This window comes from Oncorhynchus keta, chromosome 21, assembly GCF_023373465.1.
Source record: "Oncorhynchus keta strain PuntledgeMale-10-30-2019 chromosome 21, Oket_V2, whole genome shotgun sequence".
Taxonomy (NCBI): Eukaryota; Metazoa; Chordata; class Actinopteri; order Salmoniformes; family Salmonidae; genus Oncorhynchus; species Oncorhynchus keta.
Genome location: NC_068441.1, coordinates 17,031,558 through 17,052,756, shown reverse-complemented (window position 1 = coordinate 17,052,756; position 21,199 = coordinate 17,031,558).

The following is a 21,199-nucleotide window of genomic DNA, read 5'->3' as shown; positions in this document are numbered from 1 at the left end:
ACACAAAGAAGGGTCCTCCCGAGTGGCACAGTGGTCTAATGCACTGCATCGCAGTGTTAGCTGTGCCTCTAGAGATTCTGGGTTTGAGTCCAGGCTCTGTCACAGCCGGCCGCGACCGGGAGCCCCATGGGACGGCGCACAATTTGCCCAGTGTCATCCGGGTTAGGGGAGGGTTTGGCCGACAGGGATGCCCTTGTCCCATCGCGCACTAGCAACTCCTGTGGTGGGCTGTGCGCAGTGCACGCTGACACGGTGTTTCCTGCGACACGTTGGTGCAGCTGGCTTCCGGGTTAAGTGAGCAGTGCGGTTTGGTCGGGTTGTGTTTTGGAGGACACACGGCTCTCGACCTTCGTCTCTACAGAGTCCGTACGGGAGTTGCAGCGATGAGACAATATTTCAATGACCAATTGGATATCATGAGAAGGTGTTAAAAGTAACAAAAAATAAAATACACAAATAGGAATTATAAATTGACCACAAAATCTAAAATGTTCAATGGCCATCTCAGTCTCCAGACTTGAACCCCATTGAAAACCTGTTATTTGAATAAAAGAAGACAGTCCATAAGAGTAGACAAAGGATATCAAGGATCTGGAAATATTCTGTATGAAGGAATGGTCTAAGATCCCAACCCAATGTGTTCTCCAATCTCATAAAAACATTTGAGAAAAAGGCTCAGTGCTGTTATCCTTGCAAGGTGAGGTATTGTAAGGTTTTGAAAACAGGGGTGCCAATCATCTTAAGAAAAAAGTATTACTTCTTTAAACAACAACAAAAACATTTGAGAAATTGCATTAGGATAAAATAATATAATTTCCTTTATTTTGTTGCATACAAAGCTCAGTAGTTTTGTATGATTTATTTTATAATGTATTTTTTGAAGGGTGCCAATCATTTTGAACCTGACTGTAAATATAGTTAAAATCATACAACAAAGTTAAACTCTCCATATAAAGAAAAACAACACCTGGAATATCCCTCGTCATACATACCATGTGGTATTGCATAAATCTATACCGCTTAAACAAAAGCGTCGTAAAGTGATTAGTCAGAGTTTGCTAATGTACCACTATCTAGTAAGTCAATTAATCTCAAAGGAAAATCGAGAGTGGTCTAACTAAATCTAATTTCTCAAAGTATGTTTCATTAGGGAGCGGTCTGCTGTGGGTCTAATCCAATCCCATTGTTTTTTACAGCTCAAACTGATTACTTCAAATTCATATGATGGATAATTTTCTATTTCAGATGCAACAATTAGTGTAGGCCTATTGGGTAGCTCGTACAGATAGGAAAATGTATCTTGTTGTACCCCACCATTACATACAGTTGAAGTTGTAAGTTTACATACACTTAGGTTGGAGTCATTAAAACTCGTTTTTCAACCCCTCCACAAATTTCTTGTTAAGTTAACAAACTATAGTTTTGGCAAATCGGTTAGTGAATGAACTTATCCCCTGCAGCAGAGGTAACTCTGGGTCTTTCCTTTCCTGTGGCAGTCCTCATGAGAGCCAGTTTGTGGGGGTGCTTTGCTGCAGGAGGGACTGGTGCACTTCACAATATAGATGGTATCACGAGGGAGGAAAAATATGTGGATATATTGAAGCAACATCTCGAGACGTCAGGAAGTTTAAGCTGGGTCGCAAATGGGTCTTCCAAATGGACAATGACCCCAAGCGTATTTCCAAAGTTGTGGCAAAATGGCTTAAGGACAACAAAGTCAAGGTATTGGAGTGGCCATTATTAAGCCCTGACCTCAATCCTATAGCAAATTTGTGGGCAGAACTGAAAATCCGTGTGTAAGCAAGGCGGCCTACAAACCTGACTCAGGTACACCAGCTCTGTCAGGAGGAATGGGCCAAAATTCACCCAACATATTGTGGGAGCTTGTGGAAGGTTACCCAAAACGTTTGACCCAAGTTTAAATTGTTCAAGGCAATGCTACCAAATACTAATTGAGTGTATGTAAACTTCTGACCCACTGGGAATGTGATGAAATAAATTAAAGCTGAATTAGAATAATTCTCTACTATTATTCTGACATTTCACATTCTTAAAATAAAGTGATGATCCTAACTGACCTAAGACTGGACATTTTTACTAGGATTAAATGTCAGGAATTGTGAAAAACTGAGTTTAAATGTATTTGGCTAAGGTGTACATAAACTTCCGACTTCAACTGTTGGTGCAGTACAGACATACATTATCAGAATATTACATGATTTACCAAACTGTATTTATGGATCGCTATAGGGCAAGCTATAAATCAAAATTTGTCTCCATCATTAGTTATATCTCTTGTACTAACTTGAACCAATCAAAATAAGGAGTTGGAAAATAATCTCTGATTATAAAGCCAGTAGTGTAACTGTTTAGCTTGAAACAGCAAATAATGGGAAGTAGAAATTGCACCACTGATCTGCTTAATTGATATCAATGGTGTAGAACCATGACTGTTCAATCTCCTGGGCCACATGTGCAGACATGGAGAGAGGAGCAGACAAAGCAGACTCCTACAACCAATCAGGTCTATCCCAATACACCCATTTCTGCTGACCATGAAGTTCATTTTAGGGGTACTGGGTAAGAGAGAATATTTTGAATCCATTTCTCAGAGACTCATGCATAAAATACTATGGGAAAAACGGTTTTCGAGCCATCCCCAATTCTCAAAACACACAAGAGGAAAACCCTGTCGCCCCTCCCTCCCTTCTTACCTCACTCTGACTCAGATTGGAAGGACCACCCTTCCATTAGGGCAAGGTTTCTCAAACTGGGGTGCACGTTTTGTTTTTTGCCCTAGCACTACACAGCTGATTCAAATAGTCATCTAATCAAGTATTGGTCATTTGAATGAGCTGTGTAGTGTTGGGGAAAAAACAAAAACATGCACCCCTTGGGGTCCCAAGGACTGAGTTGGGGAAACTCTGCATTAGGGTGACACCCTCTCTCAGGACACCCCGGGCTCTCAGTCATTAGTCAACAGCATGTAAAATATTATATAGATGCTGTTAGAAACGTAACACATTCCTTTGACATACACTTTCAATCCTATTACATCAACACGCCTCCTCCTACAACCACTGATATACTGCACATATGATAGTCTCAGACAAGTACTTTCTCATTCTACAAATCTGTGTAATGGAAAAAAAGTTAACTGAAGGCCATGACATGCCAGTAATCATACCACCAAAAAGTCAGCAATGATTTTTAATCACTGCTGAAATTATGAATGTATGAATGTGTTTTGATTTTCATTTGTTGTAAAAATGCACAGGCATAGAGATGCAAAGAACACACGAAGCCAGACAAAACCCTTCGATCAGAAAATGAGATATGATAATTACTTCGTATGGCTGTTCAAATCAAACTACGCAGCAAAGTAATGGCAACGTGTGTAGGCCAATGTCGACTCTGTATCATATTGCCCTCTGCTGTATTGAAGAAGGAATTACAATAACAGTTCAGGGACACTAAGGGAGTTGGATTAGACTGAACCGGGGTGACCTAGGCTAAAAACAGCACATTTACCAAAGCGGCGAGGGAGGAGCGTCCGGCTGAAATCGAGAATCACCAGGCCTTAATGACAACAAAACAGCATGATGAATCTTTGAGAAATATAAAACATGTATTTTCCATCAAATTAATGTTCATATTTTCAAAGTAGTTGTCCTTGGAAAGGCAGTTTATGCGTTTTTACACTTTTGCACGTGAAAATACCGAATCCAAACTCATTACTCCGTATGCTTGACATACACTTTTTTCCCCCCACCTACTTCGTTTTCGGCATTCAAAGGGGCATCCGGCTCATTTCCGGTTTCAAAACGAATGCAAATCACTTTTAACCACGTGGAAGCTCCTCTCTTTGGGTGGAACCCGGGCGAGCTAAATCGAACTCCCTCGCGGACACAACTTTTCCTCACGCTGCCTGCATACCAAAACAGGAGGGAACAGAACGTCAAGTACCACTTTCTCCAAGAACATTAGACATTGTGTAATACTTATGTAATATATTTTCATATCTGAAAAATGCTTTTGTACCTTATACCCTCCTACTATACGCTTATAAAATCCCATAGGCCTATTATAAACATGTTAAAGGCAATAGTATAGCCATGTGGATATGTTTATTTTGAGGCCGAAGGGATTATATAATACTTTAGAACTACTAGTATAGAGAGCAACGGTAATGCCGTCTTTTTGTAGGCACTAACGGAATTTAATGGTATTTTTGATAAATCCCGAAAATAAGCTATGTTGTAAACACAGGCTTAGAGAGATCTATACGTTTTGTTCTCTGAGATATTATTAATCGGCTAATATTACTTTTTGTGAATATTGAAGCATTTATATAAGAAAAATAAGCACATAATGGCTTCATAATTCATACAGGTCATGTTTTAACTGACTGTTATTATTATAATATAGAACAAAATGTATAAGATCTCTTAAACCTGTGTTAACATCAGACCTTATTTTCAGAGGTTTCATTTCCGTTTTTTAGGACTACAGTCTGGCGAGCTCTATTAAGCGCAATAGTAATGCCGTATGTTTGTAGGCAGTAAATCCTGCATGGCTAGATTTAGTTCTATGAGATCATCTTAAATCTTAAAACTTTTTGAAGCATTTGTTGATTGACTGATATCTCATAGAACAAAACGTAAAGATATCCTAAGCCTGTGTTACCCTTAGACTTTATTTTCGGTGTTTATCCCAAAACTCCATCAACGTTTCCCATAGGAATGTCCGAACGAACCAGGGTTAACTCATTTCCGTTTTTAGGACTACAAGCTGACGAACACAAATTTATGCTTAATGTCGAATGGTTTACTGTAAACTGGGTCCCACCACCATGTGATCTCATCCAATGTTTGTAAACATGCGTCAACCACATGTGATTCCGACGTAGGGAAAAACAATTCACCAAGGCCTGGCCAACCAGCCAAAGGGGGAGTGTCAGGGGCGGGCTTCGAGTGTTGCGCTATGGAAAAATCGATGGGGATACTGTAATAATGTGAGGGGTGCTTTATGGAAACAGGTGCTGTCCAGTTATTGAAAACATGATCTAGCCGAAAGGGTCGCCAAGGGAGGAAAGAAGACATACGTTGAGGTAAGCTATCAGGCTAAATCATAGTTTTATTCTAGGAATTACTGAGACGTGTTGCCAATTTCAGTAGCCGAATGCAAACGATGTTATAACGACATATTTATCTAATACAATGTGTTATCACAAACATCTATAAACAAATCTGATATAGCCTATAATATAGTGATTGTGGATATGGTCCTCTTAAAATGCTCTTCGCCTTCAAATAAATATGAAAGTGCCAATTTAGTAAACGTTACATATAGTGGAGGTAGTAAACTAATCTAATACAATTACCATTCTCAATTATAATCGACAGGTAAATAGTTACATTTGTCTGCGTCAAAGCGAGTGCTAATTGTGACAAACGCAATGGAATCCGGTGGGAATTGTAGTTTACCCCGCAGATACGGGAAACCCCTCAGAAACATAGCATGAAGTCGATTACTTAATATAGGCTATTTGTTTTGGATAGAGGAATGTTAGGCAGGCTAAAACTGTTTGCGACGACATGGCGTGTGAAACGGGGATTGGGAATAGGATGCTGCGCAAGAGATGGATGTGCGTAAATAGGAGCGAGGAGGATGTTACGCACTTGCACTTAATATTGGCACGATCACTACTTATTTCCTCATCGCGGTTTAAAACATCAAACACAATAAAGCCCAATAATAAAATCAAGAAATCAAAAATCAAAAATTATCCAAAAAAGTACTTGTTTACAAAACAAGCTGTTACCGAATAAATTAAAGTTACTGTAGACTATATAGTCATGTTTATAATGAGTAAGTTCGCGTTTATAAAGGACTATGCGTGCTACTTAGATAATATATTAATATGAATCTTGTGACTTATGTGAATGAAGGCCATACTGACATAGTTGGTGGTGTGATTGCATGACAGTGCGCACTTGATATACCTAGATGTAAACAAACCAAAACACCATGTAGGCTACTTCCCAGGAGTGTAGGGGCGCTGTTGGGCATATTCACATGACTTGACTTTTCTCCATTCGTGGCAATGCATTATCATCTCCAGCTCTAGTATATAGGCTTCATATTAAGTAGATATTTTTTGAACATATTACAATAATTTACAGACAGAATAATCAACTGAAGGGGCCTAAATGAGCTCAGTTTTAAATTGTGAAAAATAAGAGAAGCTAACCCCCTGGATTTCTCCTATTCTGTATTGGCATGACAGGATGTACAAATACCTTAAGTCAGTTAGCAGGCTTGCCTCGTTTCTATTGGGAACATAATTAAATGTACACCTGCCAGAGAAAGCCTTTTTCACAATAGGTGCTCGACACACCTGTTTGTGATGCCACTTATTGTTGACAGTCAAACCACAACCCACTGGGCAAAAACTGGTTGAATCAATGTTGTTTCCATGTCATTTCAACCCCACAATTTCATATGATGACGTTGAATCAACATGAAAAACTGATTGGATTTGAAAAAAAGTCATCAACGTAAATGGAATTTAGTATTTTCTTCTCTCAACCTTTAACCTAAATCCAATGACCTAGTGACATTTTTTGTTAATTTAATGTTGTATTCATGTTAGCTGACAACTCAACCAATTGTACATTTGAACTAGATGAACTGACATCTGTGTCCAGTGGGAAGCTTCCCAGCCCTGGCTAATGACCCTAATTATCGATGTCTAGGTCCGTCCCATTGCTTCACCCTGGGGGGCAGGTCATGAAACTCCACAGGTAAAAATGATTCACAGTACAGGACCATCACTGATCGCCCCCACCAAGTAGATCTGCCCAGTCACTAAAAAGAGTCCGTCAGTATGCTAGTATGTCAAAAAGAAAGGTGCATTAAAATAACTTCCCATGTTATATTCTGAATAGAAAGACACATTCAAGCTTGCAAGATGCTGTAGACTGACTCAATTATTTTATGTTTCTATATATTTAGATATAAAAAAAGCCGTTTCATAACAAAGAATTCAAACGTTTACCATACCCACCCTCTACTGAACAGTTAATGATCTGGCCCACTTTCAGAGACAAGGAAAATCTGTGACATCAATACCAGTTTTTCTGCAGTTCCAGTCAAACAAACAGAAGCAGACACACGTGTTTAAGAACAACTTTTCTTCATTTAAAATAGCTGCAGTATTTCAATGTTTTTGTTGAGGACTATGAAAAAAAAACTTAAAATGTGCAATTTAAATTAATTTAGCAAAATCAGGTGCTATCTCTGTCTGCCAATACTCTGCATCTGTCAATCCGTAGCAATGACAGGAAAACATCCAAACTAAATGTTGTTGTTTACAGCAGGAACTGAATCACATGTAAATTAAATTTAGAGAAAAAAAAGAGACCCTGGCACCTGTCTTTACAACAGAGCCTTATCCCTTCTACATGGAGCTGAGAGTTTGGAAGGTGGAATACTGCTGAGAGATGACAGTGCTAAAATTAAACCCCACTGCCTGCTGGATGATGATGTATAAATAGACAAGTGGGAAGAAGCGGTGTTCGTTCACAGCCATCATTATCAGCTCTGCACTTAAAGTGCTGCTGAAGGGAAAAACCTCTTGCGCAATTTTTTAAAATTTGCGTTGCTTTGTTATTGTCCCTGTTAATAATACTATTTATTTCCAATACGTCACTGAGATGCAAAACTCCATTAGAGTAATTATCTGCTTATACAGCAGTAAATTGCTTCATGTGAAGCGTAGTGAACCGATGGACTAATGACCAAAGTATTTGTACGAAACAGAAAAACCTGCAGATCATTTGTCTTCCACTCTCAGATCATGTGACATGCAGCTTATATTTCACTACAGGCAGAGCAAGAGGTGGAACAGGATGTAAGCCAACTCTTCCGTCAATAGCCCCGCCGCTAACCCCACCCTCCTGCCATCCAAACACAATGTCCCGCTTATCAGCAGCCTGATCAGGTTGTCCACTAATGTAGCTCATCTCTCAGTCTCAATTTGTTGCTTTTTCTTTCAAAGTCTCTGGGGAGGTTCTCAGGGCGATGAGGAATGCAATATACCCTCAACACTTCATGCCTCAAACCTTATGTTTTTCCTCTGCCTCACTGCACCTCAGTGAGGTAGTCAAAAAAGCTTTGCTGCGCCATCTCCTTCATCATTTCTGCTATCTACCAGATAAGTCAATGTGCCCCTTCCTCTTACAATTATACAAGATATAACATACAAAACATGGGGATAGATTACAATTTTTCATACGATTAACTTTAACAGTTTTGAATGTTAATGTACCTCCATTATCTCATTGCATGCCAGCTAAATTAGGACCTCTAATCTATCAGAGGATAATCTGTCAATGCTTTGTCGTCACCTAACCCCCTCCACCCCTCCTGCATGTTATGTCAGTATGCCTTAAAGTATACATGGCTCTACAAAAAAAATGTATGTATCACATAGACCTATATCTATCCTACCATGCCTTTCTAAGGTCTTCGAAAGCCAAGCCAACAAACATATTACCGACCATTTCGAATCTCACCATACCTTCTCTGCTATACAATCTGGTTTCAGAGCTGGTCATGGGTGCACCTCAGCCACGCTCAAGGTCCTAAACGATATCTTAACCGCCATCGATAAGAAACATTACTGTGCAGCCGTATTCATTGATCTGGCCAAGGCTTTCGACTCTGTCAACCACCACATCCTCATCGGCAGACTCGACAGCCTTGGTTTCTCAAATGATTGCCTCGCCTGGTTCACCAACTACTTCTCTGATAGAGTTCAGTGTGTCAAATCGGAGGGTCTGCTGTCCGGACCTCTGGCAGTCTCTATGGGGGTGCCACAGGGTTCAATTCTTGGACCGACTCTCTTCTCTGTATACATCAATGAGGTCGCTCTTGCTGCTGGTGAGTCCCTGATCCACCTCTACGCAGACGGCACCATTCTGTATACTTCCGGCCCTTCTTTGGACACTGTGTTAACAACCCTCCAGTCAAGCTTCAATGCCATACAACTCTCCTTCTGTGGCCTCCAATTGCTCTTAAATACAAGTAGAACTAAATGCATGCTCTTCAACCGATCGCTACCTGCACCTACCCGCCTGTCCAACATCACCACTCTGGACGGCTCTGACTTAGAATACGTGGACAACTACAAATACTTAGGTGTCTGGTTAGACTGTAAACTCTCCTTCCAGACCCATATCAAACATCTCCAATCCAAAGTTAAATCTAGAATTGGCTTCCTATTTCGCAATAAAGCATCCTTCACTCATGCTGCCAAACATACCCTTGTAAAACTGACCATCCTACCAATCCTCGACTTTGGCGATGTCATTTACAAAATAGCCTCCAATACCCTACTCAACAAATTGGATGCAGTCTATCACAGTGCAATCCGTTTTGTCACCAAAGCCCCATATACTACCCACCATTGCGACCTGTACGCTCTCGTTGGCTGGCCCTCGCTTCATACTCGTCGCCAAACCCACTGGCTCCATGTCATCTACTAGACCCTGCTAGGTAAAGTCCCCCCTTATCTCAGCTCGCTGGTCACCATAGCATCTCCCACCTGTAGCACACGCTCCAGCAGGTATATCTCTCTAGTCACCCCCAAAACCAATTCTTTCTTTGGCCGCCTCTCCTTCCAGTTCTCTGCTGCCAATGACTGGAACGAACTACAAAAATCTCTGAAACTGGAAACACTTATCTCCCTCACTAGCTTTAAGCACCAACTGTCAGAGCATCTTACAGATTACTGCACCTGTACATAGCCCACCTATAATTTAGCCCAAACAACTACCTCTTTCCCAACTGTATTTAATTTATTTATTTATTTTGCTCCTTTGCACCCCATTATTTTTATTTCTACTTTGCACATTCTTCCATTGCAAAACTACCATTCCAGTGTTTTACTTGCTATATTGTATTTACTTTGCCACCATGGCCTTTTTTGCCTTTACCTCCCTTCTCACCTAATTTGCTCACATTGTATATAGACTTGTTTATACTGTATTATTGACTGTATGTTTGTTTTACTACATGTGTAACTCTATGTCGTTGTGTCTGTCGAACTGCTTTGCTTTATTTTGGCCAGGTTTTTGTAAATGAGAACTTGTTCTCAACTTGCCTACCTGGTTAAATAAAGGTGAAATAAATAAAATAAAACATTTTAAAAAAATAGGCGTTGCAATACCAACTGACACACTTGACAGCCTAAAAAAAAAGGGCCACACAACGGCCTCCCTGTTTTGGTTTAAAAGGGAACGATGCACCTTTAAAAGCAGTTGACAGTCCGGTGACATGGTAAGCAAAAGTGAACTCAGCTCTGAAGCAGAAAACAGAGCAACTGCAAACAGTATGGAGAAATAGAGAGCGAAAAAACAAACAAACGAAAGAGAGGGAAAGAGATCCAAATTCACACTTGACAATGTTGAAGCAGAGAGGAAAGAGAAGATCGAAAAAAAAAAGGTAGAGGGAAGAAAGAGGAGGTCACGGTGGCCCTAGAACTAGATGACGGTATAGTGGTGAGGCTGCCAGCCTGAGTAGTTCAAGAAGCTGCATTCAATGTGTTTAGGTATACAGGGGAATTCCTGGAACCGCTGAATAAATTCATTGGAGAGACTGTGAGCTTGCACACTAGTCTTAAGAGCTTCTGGTTGTAAGTGAGGCTGACTGTCAAACTAAACTTTGTTGTGAAAAAAGAACACAACCAATCTGCTAATGTAACAGTCATTGTAGTAGAGGATATGGCAAGACAGGTGAGAGATGGTAAATTGTGAGAGGTAGACAGAAGGGGATATTTTGGAATTAGTTATGTCAGTTTTTTTTTTATGTCGGTAGGGCAACAGCCAGGGTAATTTTATTTTCAATTAGGAATAACTTTAAAGTCTGTTTACCTTGCCCTCCATTTTTTACATGTTTGTATTCATAATTTGTGCTCTACTGCTTTGTCATTTGAGATGCTGTCTTCTTTCAGGGAAGAGTGTGGATGCCTGCAGGATGCTGATTATGTGGCAGCAAGATGTTCTACTTTGGAATTAATATTCCTGCAGTGAGAGATATTCCTGTTTTATTCTTATTCCAGATAATTTCTCCTCTGTAATACTCTGACACCTGCAGTGAAAACCTTAATTGGCCAAAAGACTGTATGCTTGTCGAATGGACAGAGGGAGGCTCGGGGGAGGATACAAGGCATGTGTTGATTTTCAGGAAATCCGCAGGAGACAAAGGAGAGCCATGGGAAGCTAGACATCACTTTTTTTACCCTGGCCATTGTGCCAACCAGCTGCACCCTCCCTTCCTACCCACTTTTTCTGCAGTGAGAGCAAGGGTGAGTGGCGTACTTTTCCTGCCAGGAAGTAAGTTGCAGTGTGGCTCTTGGAGGCCTTGACGGATTGATCCCTCTCCTCCTCAGTGTGCCAGCAGAGCGACCAGCTGGTTATGTGCCTTTTTCTTCTGTCGTCTCCTTCTCCCTGCTCTCGCTCTCCGTCTCTCTCCAAGCCCTGTCAGCCAGCGGAGGGTTCCAGGCTATGCTTCCTGGAAGAGCTTCCCTTTTAAAGCGGCATCATAGAGCCCTGTATATCATGGCTCCAGATCAGAGATCCTTAACCTTGCTCGCTTGGTGACTCAAAGTTGGCAGCAGTAGTAATGGGATGTAATACTTTATCATGCAGCAACTGTAACACAGGCTCAGTGGATGCATTTGTCCCCTATTAGTCAATGGCAGGTGTGTCAAATATATGGCCCCCAGGTCCAATCCGGGCCCACGGGTGGTTTGAGTAACCCCCCCCAAATAAAAAAACAAAACTTAATATACTTCAAAATGCCTAAAACCAATACAAAACTGTAGACGTTTCTTGACTGTGTCCAGGTCCCTAATATTCACCCAAATGAAAGCTAGAAAATCAGGGTGCATCGAAAATGTAAAAAACTATAGACTATTGTTTTTCAAATTTTCAATGCGGCCCTCCAGACCTTGTTGAAGACCGAATGCACCCCATTGGGCAAAGTTTGTTTGACTCCCCATGTCTAGTGAGACCTCCTCATTGGAAGTTCTAAACCCAATCAGTGACAAGCATTGTTTTTGTTGTTGTATGGGAGAGTCGTGAGATCTTTTATTATGTAGCCTATCCAATGTTGATTGAGGAAGACAGATATTGTAACCCAGATATTGTGTCCCTAGTTCTGCTTAACATACTCTTTCTCTATCCAACTCTGCATGAATCTATTAACCAACATAAGAACACATTCCTTGAAACATACTCACTCAAACAGTGAAGATGACATCTCTTTTATGTTGTCTCTTGCAGTGCTGACACCCCATGATGGCCAGAAGGGATGGGTGCATTCCAGAATGTTATTAAGGGAAGAGATGGGCCTGCTGTTCTCTACTTAACAGGCATCTATCTGTACAAGGTAATCAAATGGTCTCTCATGCAACAAAACGGAAATCAAATTCAGCCTTCCCAACAGACTAAGTTCTCTCTACACATGATTCCAAGCCATGAACCTCAGATTTAGTTAACTGCACAAAGCCTTTACAGTTTGATTGGCTAAATAGTTTCAAGTCATCATATCTATGTCTACATTAATTCATTTACAGTTAGTAGAATATCATTATACAGTTGAAGTCAGAAGTTTACATACACTTAGGTTAGAGTCATTAAAACTCATTTTTCAACCACTCCACAAATGTGTTAACTATAGTTTTCAAATCAAATCTAATTTTGGCAAGTCGGTTAGGACATCTACTTTGAGCATGACATGACACAAGTAATTTTTTACAACAATTGTTTACAGACAGATTATTTCACTATATCACAATTCCAGTAGGTCAGAAGTTGACTGTGCCTTTAAACAGCTTGGAAAATTCTAGAAAATTATGTCATGGCCTTAGAAGCTTCTCATAGGCTAATTGACTTCATGTGAGTCAATTGGAGGTATACCTGTGGATGTATTTCAAGGCCTACATTCAAACTCAGTGCCTCTTTGCTTGACATCATGGGAAAATCTAAAGAAATCAGCAAAGACCTCAGAAAAAAAATTGTAGACATCCACAAGTCTGGTTCATCCTTGGGAGCAATTTCCAAACGCCTGAAGGTACCATGTTCATCTGTACAAACAATAGTATAAACATCATGGGACCACGCAGCCGTCATACCGCTCTGGAAGGAGATGTGTTCTGTCTCCTAGAGATGAACATACTATGATGCGAAAATTGCAAATCAATCCCAGATCAACAGCAAAGGACCTTGTGAAGATGCTGGAGGAAACAGGTACAAAAGTATCTATATCCACAGAAAAACGAGTCCTATAAATTGACATAACCTGAAAGACCACTTATCAAGGAAGAAGCCACTGCTCCAAAACCACCATAAAAAAGCCAGACTACGGTTTGCAACTGCACATGGGGACAAAGATTGTACTTTTTGGAGAAATGTCCTCTGGTCTGATGAAACCAAAATAGAACTGTTTGGCCATAATGACCATCGTTATGTTTGGAGGAAAAGGGGGAGGCTTGCAAGCCGAAGAACACCATCTCAACAGTGAAGAACGGGGGTGGCAGCATCATGTTGTGGAGGTGCTTTGCTGCAGGAGGGACTGGTGCACTTCACAAAATAGATGGCATCATAAGGTAGGAAAATTACGTGGATATATTGAAGCAACATCAAGACATTAGTCAGGAAGTTAAAGCTTGGTCGCAAATGGGTCTTCCAAATGGACAATGACCCCAAGCATACTTCCAAAGTTGTGGCAAAATGGCTTAAGGACAACAAAGTCAAGGTATTGGAGTGGCCATCACAAAGACTTGACCTCAATCATATAGAACATTTGTGGAGCAGAACTGAAAAAGCGTGTGCGAGCAAGGAGGCCTACAAACCTGACTTAGTTACACCAGCTTTGTCAGGAGGAATGGGCCAAAATGCACCCAACGTATTGTGGGAAGCTTGTGGAAGGCTACCTGAAACATTTGACCCAAGTTAAACAATTTTAAGGCAATGCAACCAAATACTAATTGAGTGTATGTAAAATTCTGACCCACTGGGAATGTGATGAAATAAATCAATCTCAAATAAATCAATCAATCTCTCTACTATTATTCTGACATTTCACATTCTTAAAATAAAGTGGTGATCCTAACTGACCTAAGACAGGGAATTTTTACTTGGATTAAATGTCAGGAATGGTGAAAAACTGAGTTTAAATGTATTTGGCTAAGGTGTATTTAAACTTCCGACTTCAACTGTATGTGTATTTAGCTGATCTTCCCGTAGGATTTCTTACACCAGAGCATGCAATTGGTGACACTGGGCATCTTCCTCCTTGTAAGGTATCCATGATGATGGCACATGTGCAATTTAGCTTTGGTACCCATCCTGCAATGGAATAAAAAGGTCTTAAATCAAAACCTGTTCATACATGACAGTACAAGTAATAATTGACAAATCCAAAAAGGAGAGACGAGAAAAGCTCAAATATGTAAAATATGCCAAAAGTGATACGTTGATGACCCTGATGATAGTTGAGTTTTTTAAAATTAATTAATTTCATCTTTATTTAACCAGGTAGGCCAATGGAGAACAAGTTCTGATTTACAACTGCGACATGGCCAAGATAAAGCAAAGCAGTGCGACACAAACAACAGAGTTAAACATGGGATAAACAAAAGTACAGTCAATAACACAATATAAAAATATATATACAGTGTGGGCAAATGTAGTAAGATTAGAGAGATAAGGCAATATAGGTCATAGTGGAAAAATAATTACAAATTAGCATTAACATTGGAGTGGTAGATGTGCAGTAACTGAAACATGTGTCTATGCACTATCCACATATGCACTTATTAGCCTTTATGATTGGCATCATGCTGTGATGTATTGAACTTGCATTTGAAACCTATGCAACTGTGGCTGATACTGTTCAATAAGTACTGAAAGCAAGGCACAGACAGCACCTACTGTTTAATCAACATTTGATATTAACCATTTTTATTCTGAAACTTCTACAGGGCTGGATGCCTTGGGAGGCCAATGGAGATTCAGACACAGCCCTGACCATAACTTCCCCTGGAAACTGGTTTCAGACGGTGTTTTAGAGTATCAATAACATATCTAGCACCATTTGAAATCAGTGTTCTTGGTGTAAGGAGGACACCATTTAAAGCAGGAAGCAGAATGCATACAGTAGGCCTAAGGCAGTCTCATCATTTCGCACACATTTGGCTAGGTGGTACTGGTGGGGGTTAACATTATTTGTTGACGGGATCGCATGACAATAAAAACATTCTATTCAGTGTCCAATTATGTAAATGTCACACTGGAATATGTTAGCCTTGGAATCGCAGTGCCAGCACAACACACCTCCCCAGTGACTGACAGCAATCCCTGGATCACAGCTCACCTCCTCACATCATGACCCCTCTTGCCAAGGCTGACTGTTTTCTTTTGGTGTTTAGAGTCTCTTCTATTTCTAGCACCATTTGAAATCGGTTACAGTGTAGGGGGAATATCATCTGAACAGAAGATGAGAAACACCCTTGGTTCCTCCACACAAGTTCTCTTTGATCAAGTCACATCCTTTTTGCCCAATCTCAAGTAACCTGAGCTAGCTTGTTATAGATAGTCAGATGTAATCAAACACACATTCTGGGTGCAGAGCCGAAAGAAGTTGGAATAAAAGAAATAGAGCTCGCACACTCATACTGTAGGCTCCACCATGTACCTTTATTAATTAATTAACCTTCTCCCAGCTGCCCACTGCACTGAAGATAGGAAACACTGTCACCACTGATAAATCCACTATAATTGAGAATTTCAATAAGCATTTTTCTACGGCTGACCATGCTTTCCACCTGGCTACCCCTACCCCATTCAACAGCACTGCACCCCCCACAGCAACTCACCCAACCCTTCCCCATTTCTCCTTCTCCCAAATCCAGTCAGCTGATCTGGACCCCTACAAATCAGCCGGGCTAGACAATCTGGACCCTTTCTTTCTAAAATGATCTGCCGAAATTGTTGCCACCCCTATTACTAGCCTGTTCAACCTCTCGTGTCGTCTGAGATTCCCAAAGATTGGAAAGCAGCTGCAATCATCCCCCTCTTCAAAAGGGGTGGTGGGACACTCTTGACCCAAACTGCTACAGACCTATATCTATCCTACCCTGCCTTTCTAAGGTCCTCGAAAGCCAAGTCAACAAACAGATTACCAACTATTTCGAATCTCACCATACCCTCTGCTATGCAATCTGGTTTCAGAGCTGGTCATGGGTGCACCTCAGCCACGCTCAAGGTCCTAAACGATATCTTAACCGCCATCGATAAGAAACACTACTGTGCAGCCGTATTCATTGATCTGGCCAAGGCTTTCGACTCTGTCAATCACCACATCCTCATTGGAAGACTCGACAGCCTTGGTTTCTCAAATGATTCCCTCGCCTGGTTCACCAACTACTTCTCTGATATAGTTTAGTGTGTCAAATCAGATGGTCTGCTGTCCGGACCTCTGGCAGTCTCTATGGGGGTACATGACCTTTTTCAAGGTCAGTCTCGCAAAAAGACGCATTCTTGCGTTCTAACTACCCGCTATTCAAAGTGCTCTGAACAAATTAAGGGAATTGTTCACAAACATTGGCACATCCTGAAATCCGATGATAGTCTCGGTAATGTGTTTTCGGACCTTCCCTTGGTCGTATTCTCGCGGGGCAGAATTCTCAGTGACCAATTGGTAAACTCTGATTTACCACCCCAAGATATTCCTGAACAACGTCTATTTGCTTCCCTACTGGATGGAAATTACAAATGTAATGGCTGTGCTCAATGCAATGGCACTTATAAATGTAGATCCTTCAAACACCCACAAACAGGGAAATAGATCCCAATAAAAGGTGTTATTACGTGCTCCACTAAGGCAGTTATTTATCTTATAACTTGTCCTTGTGGTAAAAATTATGTAGGTAAAACAAAGCGCAAATTAAAAGTACGTATCTCAGAGCATCGTAGCACCATTAGGTGTAAAAACCTTACTTATCCAGTTGCGGCCCACTTCTTGGAGGCAGGCCACTCGATTTTGTCTCTGCGTTATATTGGCATCGAAGATGTCACCCGCCCTAGGAGAGGGGGTGACCTTGATCATTTATTGTTAAAACGAGAGGCTGCCTGGATCTTTAATTTAAAGACCCTTGCGCCCTTCGGTCTCAACGTAGACTTTGATCTTAAGCCATTCTTGTGATTATTGTGACTTTGCCATTGTAATTGTTTGTAAACTTGTGTAGTTAAATTAATCTATGATCGTATGCTATCCATTTGTTGTTTGTATGCTGTTCTTTGTATGACGTTTTAATATTTGATTATTAACCAATGATATTAGGTCACTCTTGGCCATGATTACAGACACCTGTGTCTTTTGACACTATATAAATGAGTCATCCCGCATTGTATGTGATTATACCCTGATGAAGACAGCTTGGCTGTCGAAACGTTGGTATTATTTTCAAGTCTCTATGGGGGTGCCACAGGGTTCAATTATTGGACCGACTCTCTTCTCTGTATACATCAATGATGTCGCTCTTGCTGCTGGTGTCTCTGATCCACCTCTATGCAGACGACACCATTCTGTATACTTCTGGCCCTTCTTTGGACACTTAACAACACTCCAGGCAAGCTTCAATGCCATACAACTCTCCTTCTGTGGCCTCCAATTGCTCTTAAATATAAGTAAAACTAAATGCATGCTCTTCAACCGATCGCTACCTGCATCTGCCCGCCTGTCCAACATCACTACTCTGGACGGCTCCGACTTAGAATACGTGGACAACTACAAATACCTAGGTGTCTGGTTAGACTGTAAACTCTCCATCAAGACCCACATCAAACATCTCCAATCCAAAGTTAAATCTAGAATTGGCTTCCTATTTCGCAAAAAAGCATCCTTCACTCATGCTGCCAAACATACCCTTCGACTTTGGCGATGTCATTTACAAAATAGCCTCCAATACCCTACTCAACAAATTGGATGCAGTCTACCAGTGCCATCCGTTTTGTCACCAAAGCCCCATATACTACCCACCATTGCGACCTGTACACTCTCGTTGGCTGGCCCTCGCTTCATACTCGTCGCCAAACCCACTGGCTCCATGTCATCTACAAGACCCTGCTAGGTAAAGTCCCCCCTTATCTCAGCTCGCTGGTCAACACAGCATCACCCACCTGTAGCAGGCGCTCCAGCAGGTATATCTCTCTGGTCACCCCCAAAACCAATTCTTTCTTTGGCCGCCTCTCCTTCCAGTTCTCTGCTGCCAATGACTGGAACGAACTACAAAAATCTCTGAAACTGGAAACACTTATCTCCCTCACTAGCTTTAAGCACCAGCTGTCAGAGCAGCTCACAGATTATTGCACCTGTACATAGCCCATCTATAATTTAGCCCAAACATCTACCTCTTTCCCTACTGTATTTATTGATTTATTTTGCTCCTTTGCACCCCATTATTTTTATTTCTACTTTGCACATTCTTCCACTGCAAATCTACCATTCTAGTGTTTTACTTGCTATATTGTATTTACTTTGCCTCCATGGCCTTTTTTTGCCTTTACCTCCCTTATCTCACCTCATTTGCTCACATCGTATATAGACTTGTTTCTACTGTATTATTGACTGTATGTTTGTTTTACTCCATGTGTAACTCTGTGTTGTTATATGTGTCAAACTGTTTTGCTTTATCTTGACCAAGTCGCAATTGTAAATGAGAACTTGTTCTCAACTTGCCCACCTGGTGACCAGGTGCACAACATCCAAATAAAGGTGAAATTATTTTTTTTATATTTTGCACGTCCAATTTTTCAGTTTTTGATTTGTTAAAAAAGTTTGAAATATCCAATAAATGTCATTCCACTTCATGATTGTGTCCCACTTGTTGTTGATTCTTCACAAAAAAAATACAGTTTTATATCTTTATGTTTGAAGCCTGAAATGTGGCAAAAGGTTGCAAAGTTCAAGGAGGCCGAATACTTTCGCAAGGCACTTTATTTGTATATACATTTGGCCAGGACGCCCTAAAGTTACATATTGCAGCTTTAATGAAAAAGTCTCGATTTGTAGCGAATTTTGAAAGAATTCACCGTGGAGATCAAACTTGATCATAATACATGAACACTGCTAGGTTGCTATGCAGTAGCCGACCAGCAGAGCTTGTTACTTCACGCTCCAGGTTACTGGATGCCCAGTCTAGATTCTGAGTTCTGTTAGGGTTGTGTAAATTCTAATCTGGTATCAGGATAAATATAACAATGAGTCACCGATTTTATACTATGTATTTTTTATTAGCTAAGTAATAAATGGCAAATGCAACTTTCGTATATATGGGATCACTGTAATACCACGCAGGGCAGAACAGAGAACTGACAGGATGTATGTAAACAGTATTCTTTATACTGTGATAGACATAGTTCCAACCCGTCTGTTGGCCTATCACAGTAGAGACTGGGCGTGGTTTAGACTCACCCAGCCAGACTCACCCAGCCTATTATTGATTGTTGTCGTACGAGCTGGTACCAGCCCCCGGGCGCTCCAGTTGATAGATGAAACTTGCTGTGAAGAATATCTATGCGCTCATGCTCGATACCGTTATATCGCACCTGGCTCCTGTTATCTAACAAAAGACCGCTTGTTCTCGCAACACCCCGCTCTGAATGTGCCCCCCCCCCAACTAATTGAACAGTTCCTGTCTTCATGCTACTCTGTATTTTTCCATCATGAGAAAGGGCCATGGCCCTGAAACTGTTAACAATGTTTCAAGTCAGCTATGTTGCATAACACATACATACATCCACACAAGCCAACAGCAGATAATATTCAATCATATATATGGTAATGGCTAGAATGTAAAACACAGAATCCAACAGTTCATGGGCACATAGACATCTCACATTGGCTTCAGGAGCCAGTTGGTTAGATACGATTCCACCATGGGCAACAACAACTGGCTAGTAGTTCATTTACACCTAAATATGTTCACCTATATTATTATTTACAAAATTATATTGTTTGCAAACTGATATGTGACACGTAGCAATGCCAAAATAACATGCAAAATAGACATACATATATATGCTCTGCCTGATTTTTAACTATGAAAATAATTTTGTCAAACAGATTGTAATCTCAAAACGTACGTTTGCTTCTAGTTTGCTTCTAGAGTGGGAAAACATAGAAGTAGAGTTTGGTTAGGTGTAGGGGCAGATTTATGTAATCTTATCTTCAGGAGATTGTATTATCCATTTACTTTATTTAGTCTGATCAGTGGGACAATCCTAAATCTTAACACTGGGCTAAAATATAGGGTCATTTATTTTCTTGTCAGCAAGAACACTACTGTTATTCCCCAAACGTATTTTATTATTTCACTTCTTCCCAATGTAACCACATATTTGAAATCTGATATGCCTACTCGTGTCTTTGAAATGCATGATATGAGGCTATGCAATGCAATGGCGTCACACCATCCAAATGGCACCTTAGACAGCATGTGCAGATCAAACAAAAATTGTCTCTTACAAAATTTGAGAGGCGAAAAGCGATGCGGTACAAAGCTCAATTTGCGTCCCAACATCCATACGGTGCCTCCGACCACATTTTCGGATCAAGCAGAAATGAGCTCGTACACAATGATGCGGTATGGAGCTTTATTTGGCCTCTGCAAGCCTGTGGAGTCTCCGCAATTGAGTCGCAGAACCAAATGGCCAGATCAATCATGAATCGGTTTGAAATCTTTGCAAACATGTAGTGCAGTTTGCAGATGTATGACTACCAAAGAATGCTACTAAGAAATACCACAAGGTGGCAGCCTGTCACTGTGAAAAGACAGGCTATTCATAAACTTGTTAGTTCTATGGCCAAACTGTAGTCGATGACGGGCTATGGGAAAGTTTAGCACAAGATGTACCGTTACTGCTTAAGGTCCAAAGACCTTCCTTATATGTTATTTTCATAGGTAGACTGGGTCTGGCAGACAAAACAGCCAAGTACTCCATCTACACGTGAATCGATCATCAATTGCGATACGGTTCTAGTATTTCATATCACATGAAAATAATTTCACAAGTGCAAAATATACACTTACTGTACATGGTTTTACCAGGCTTTAACACAGTTACTG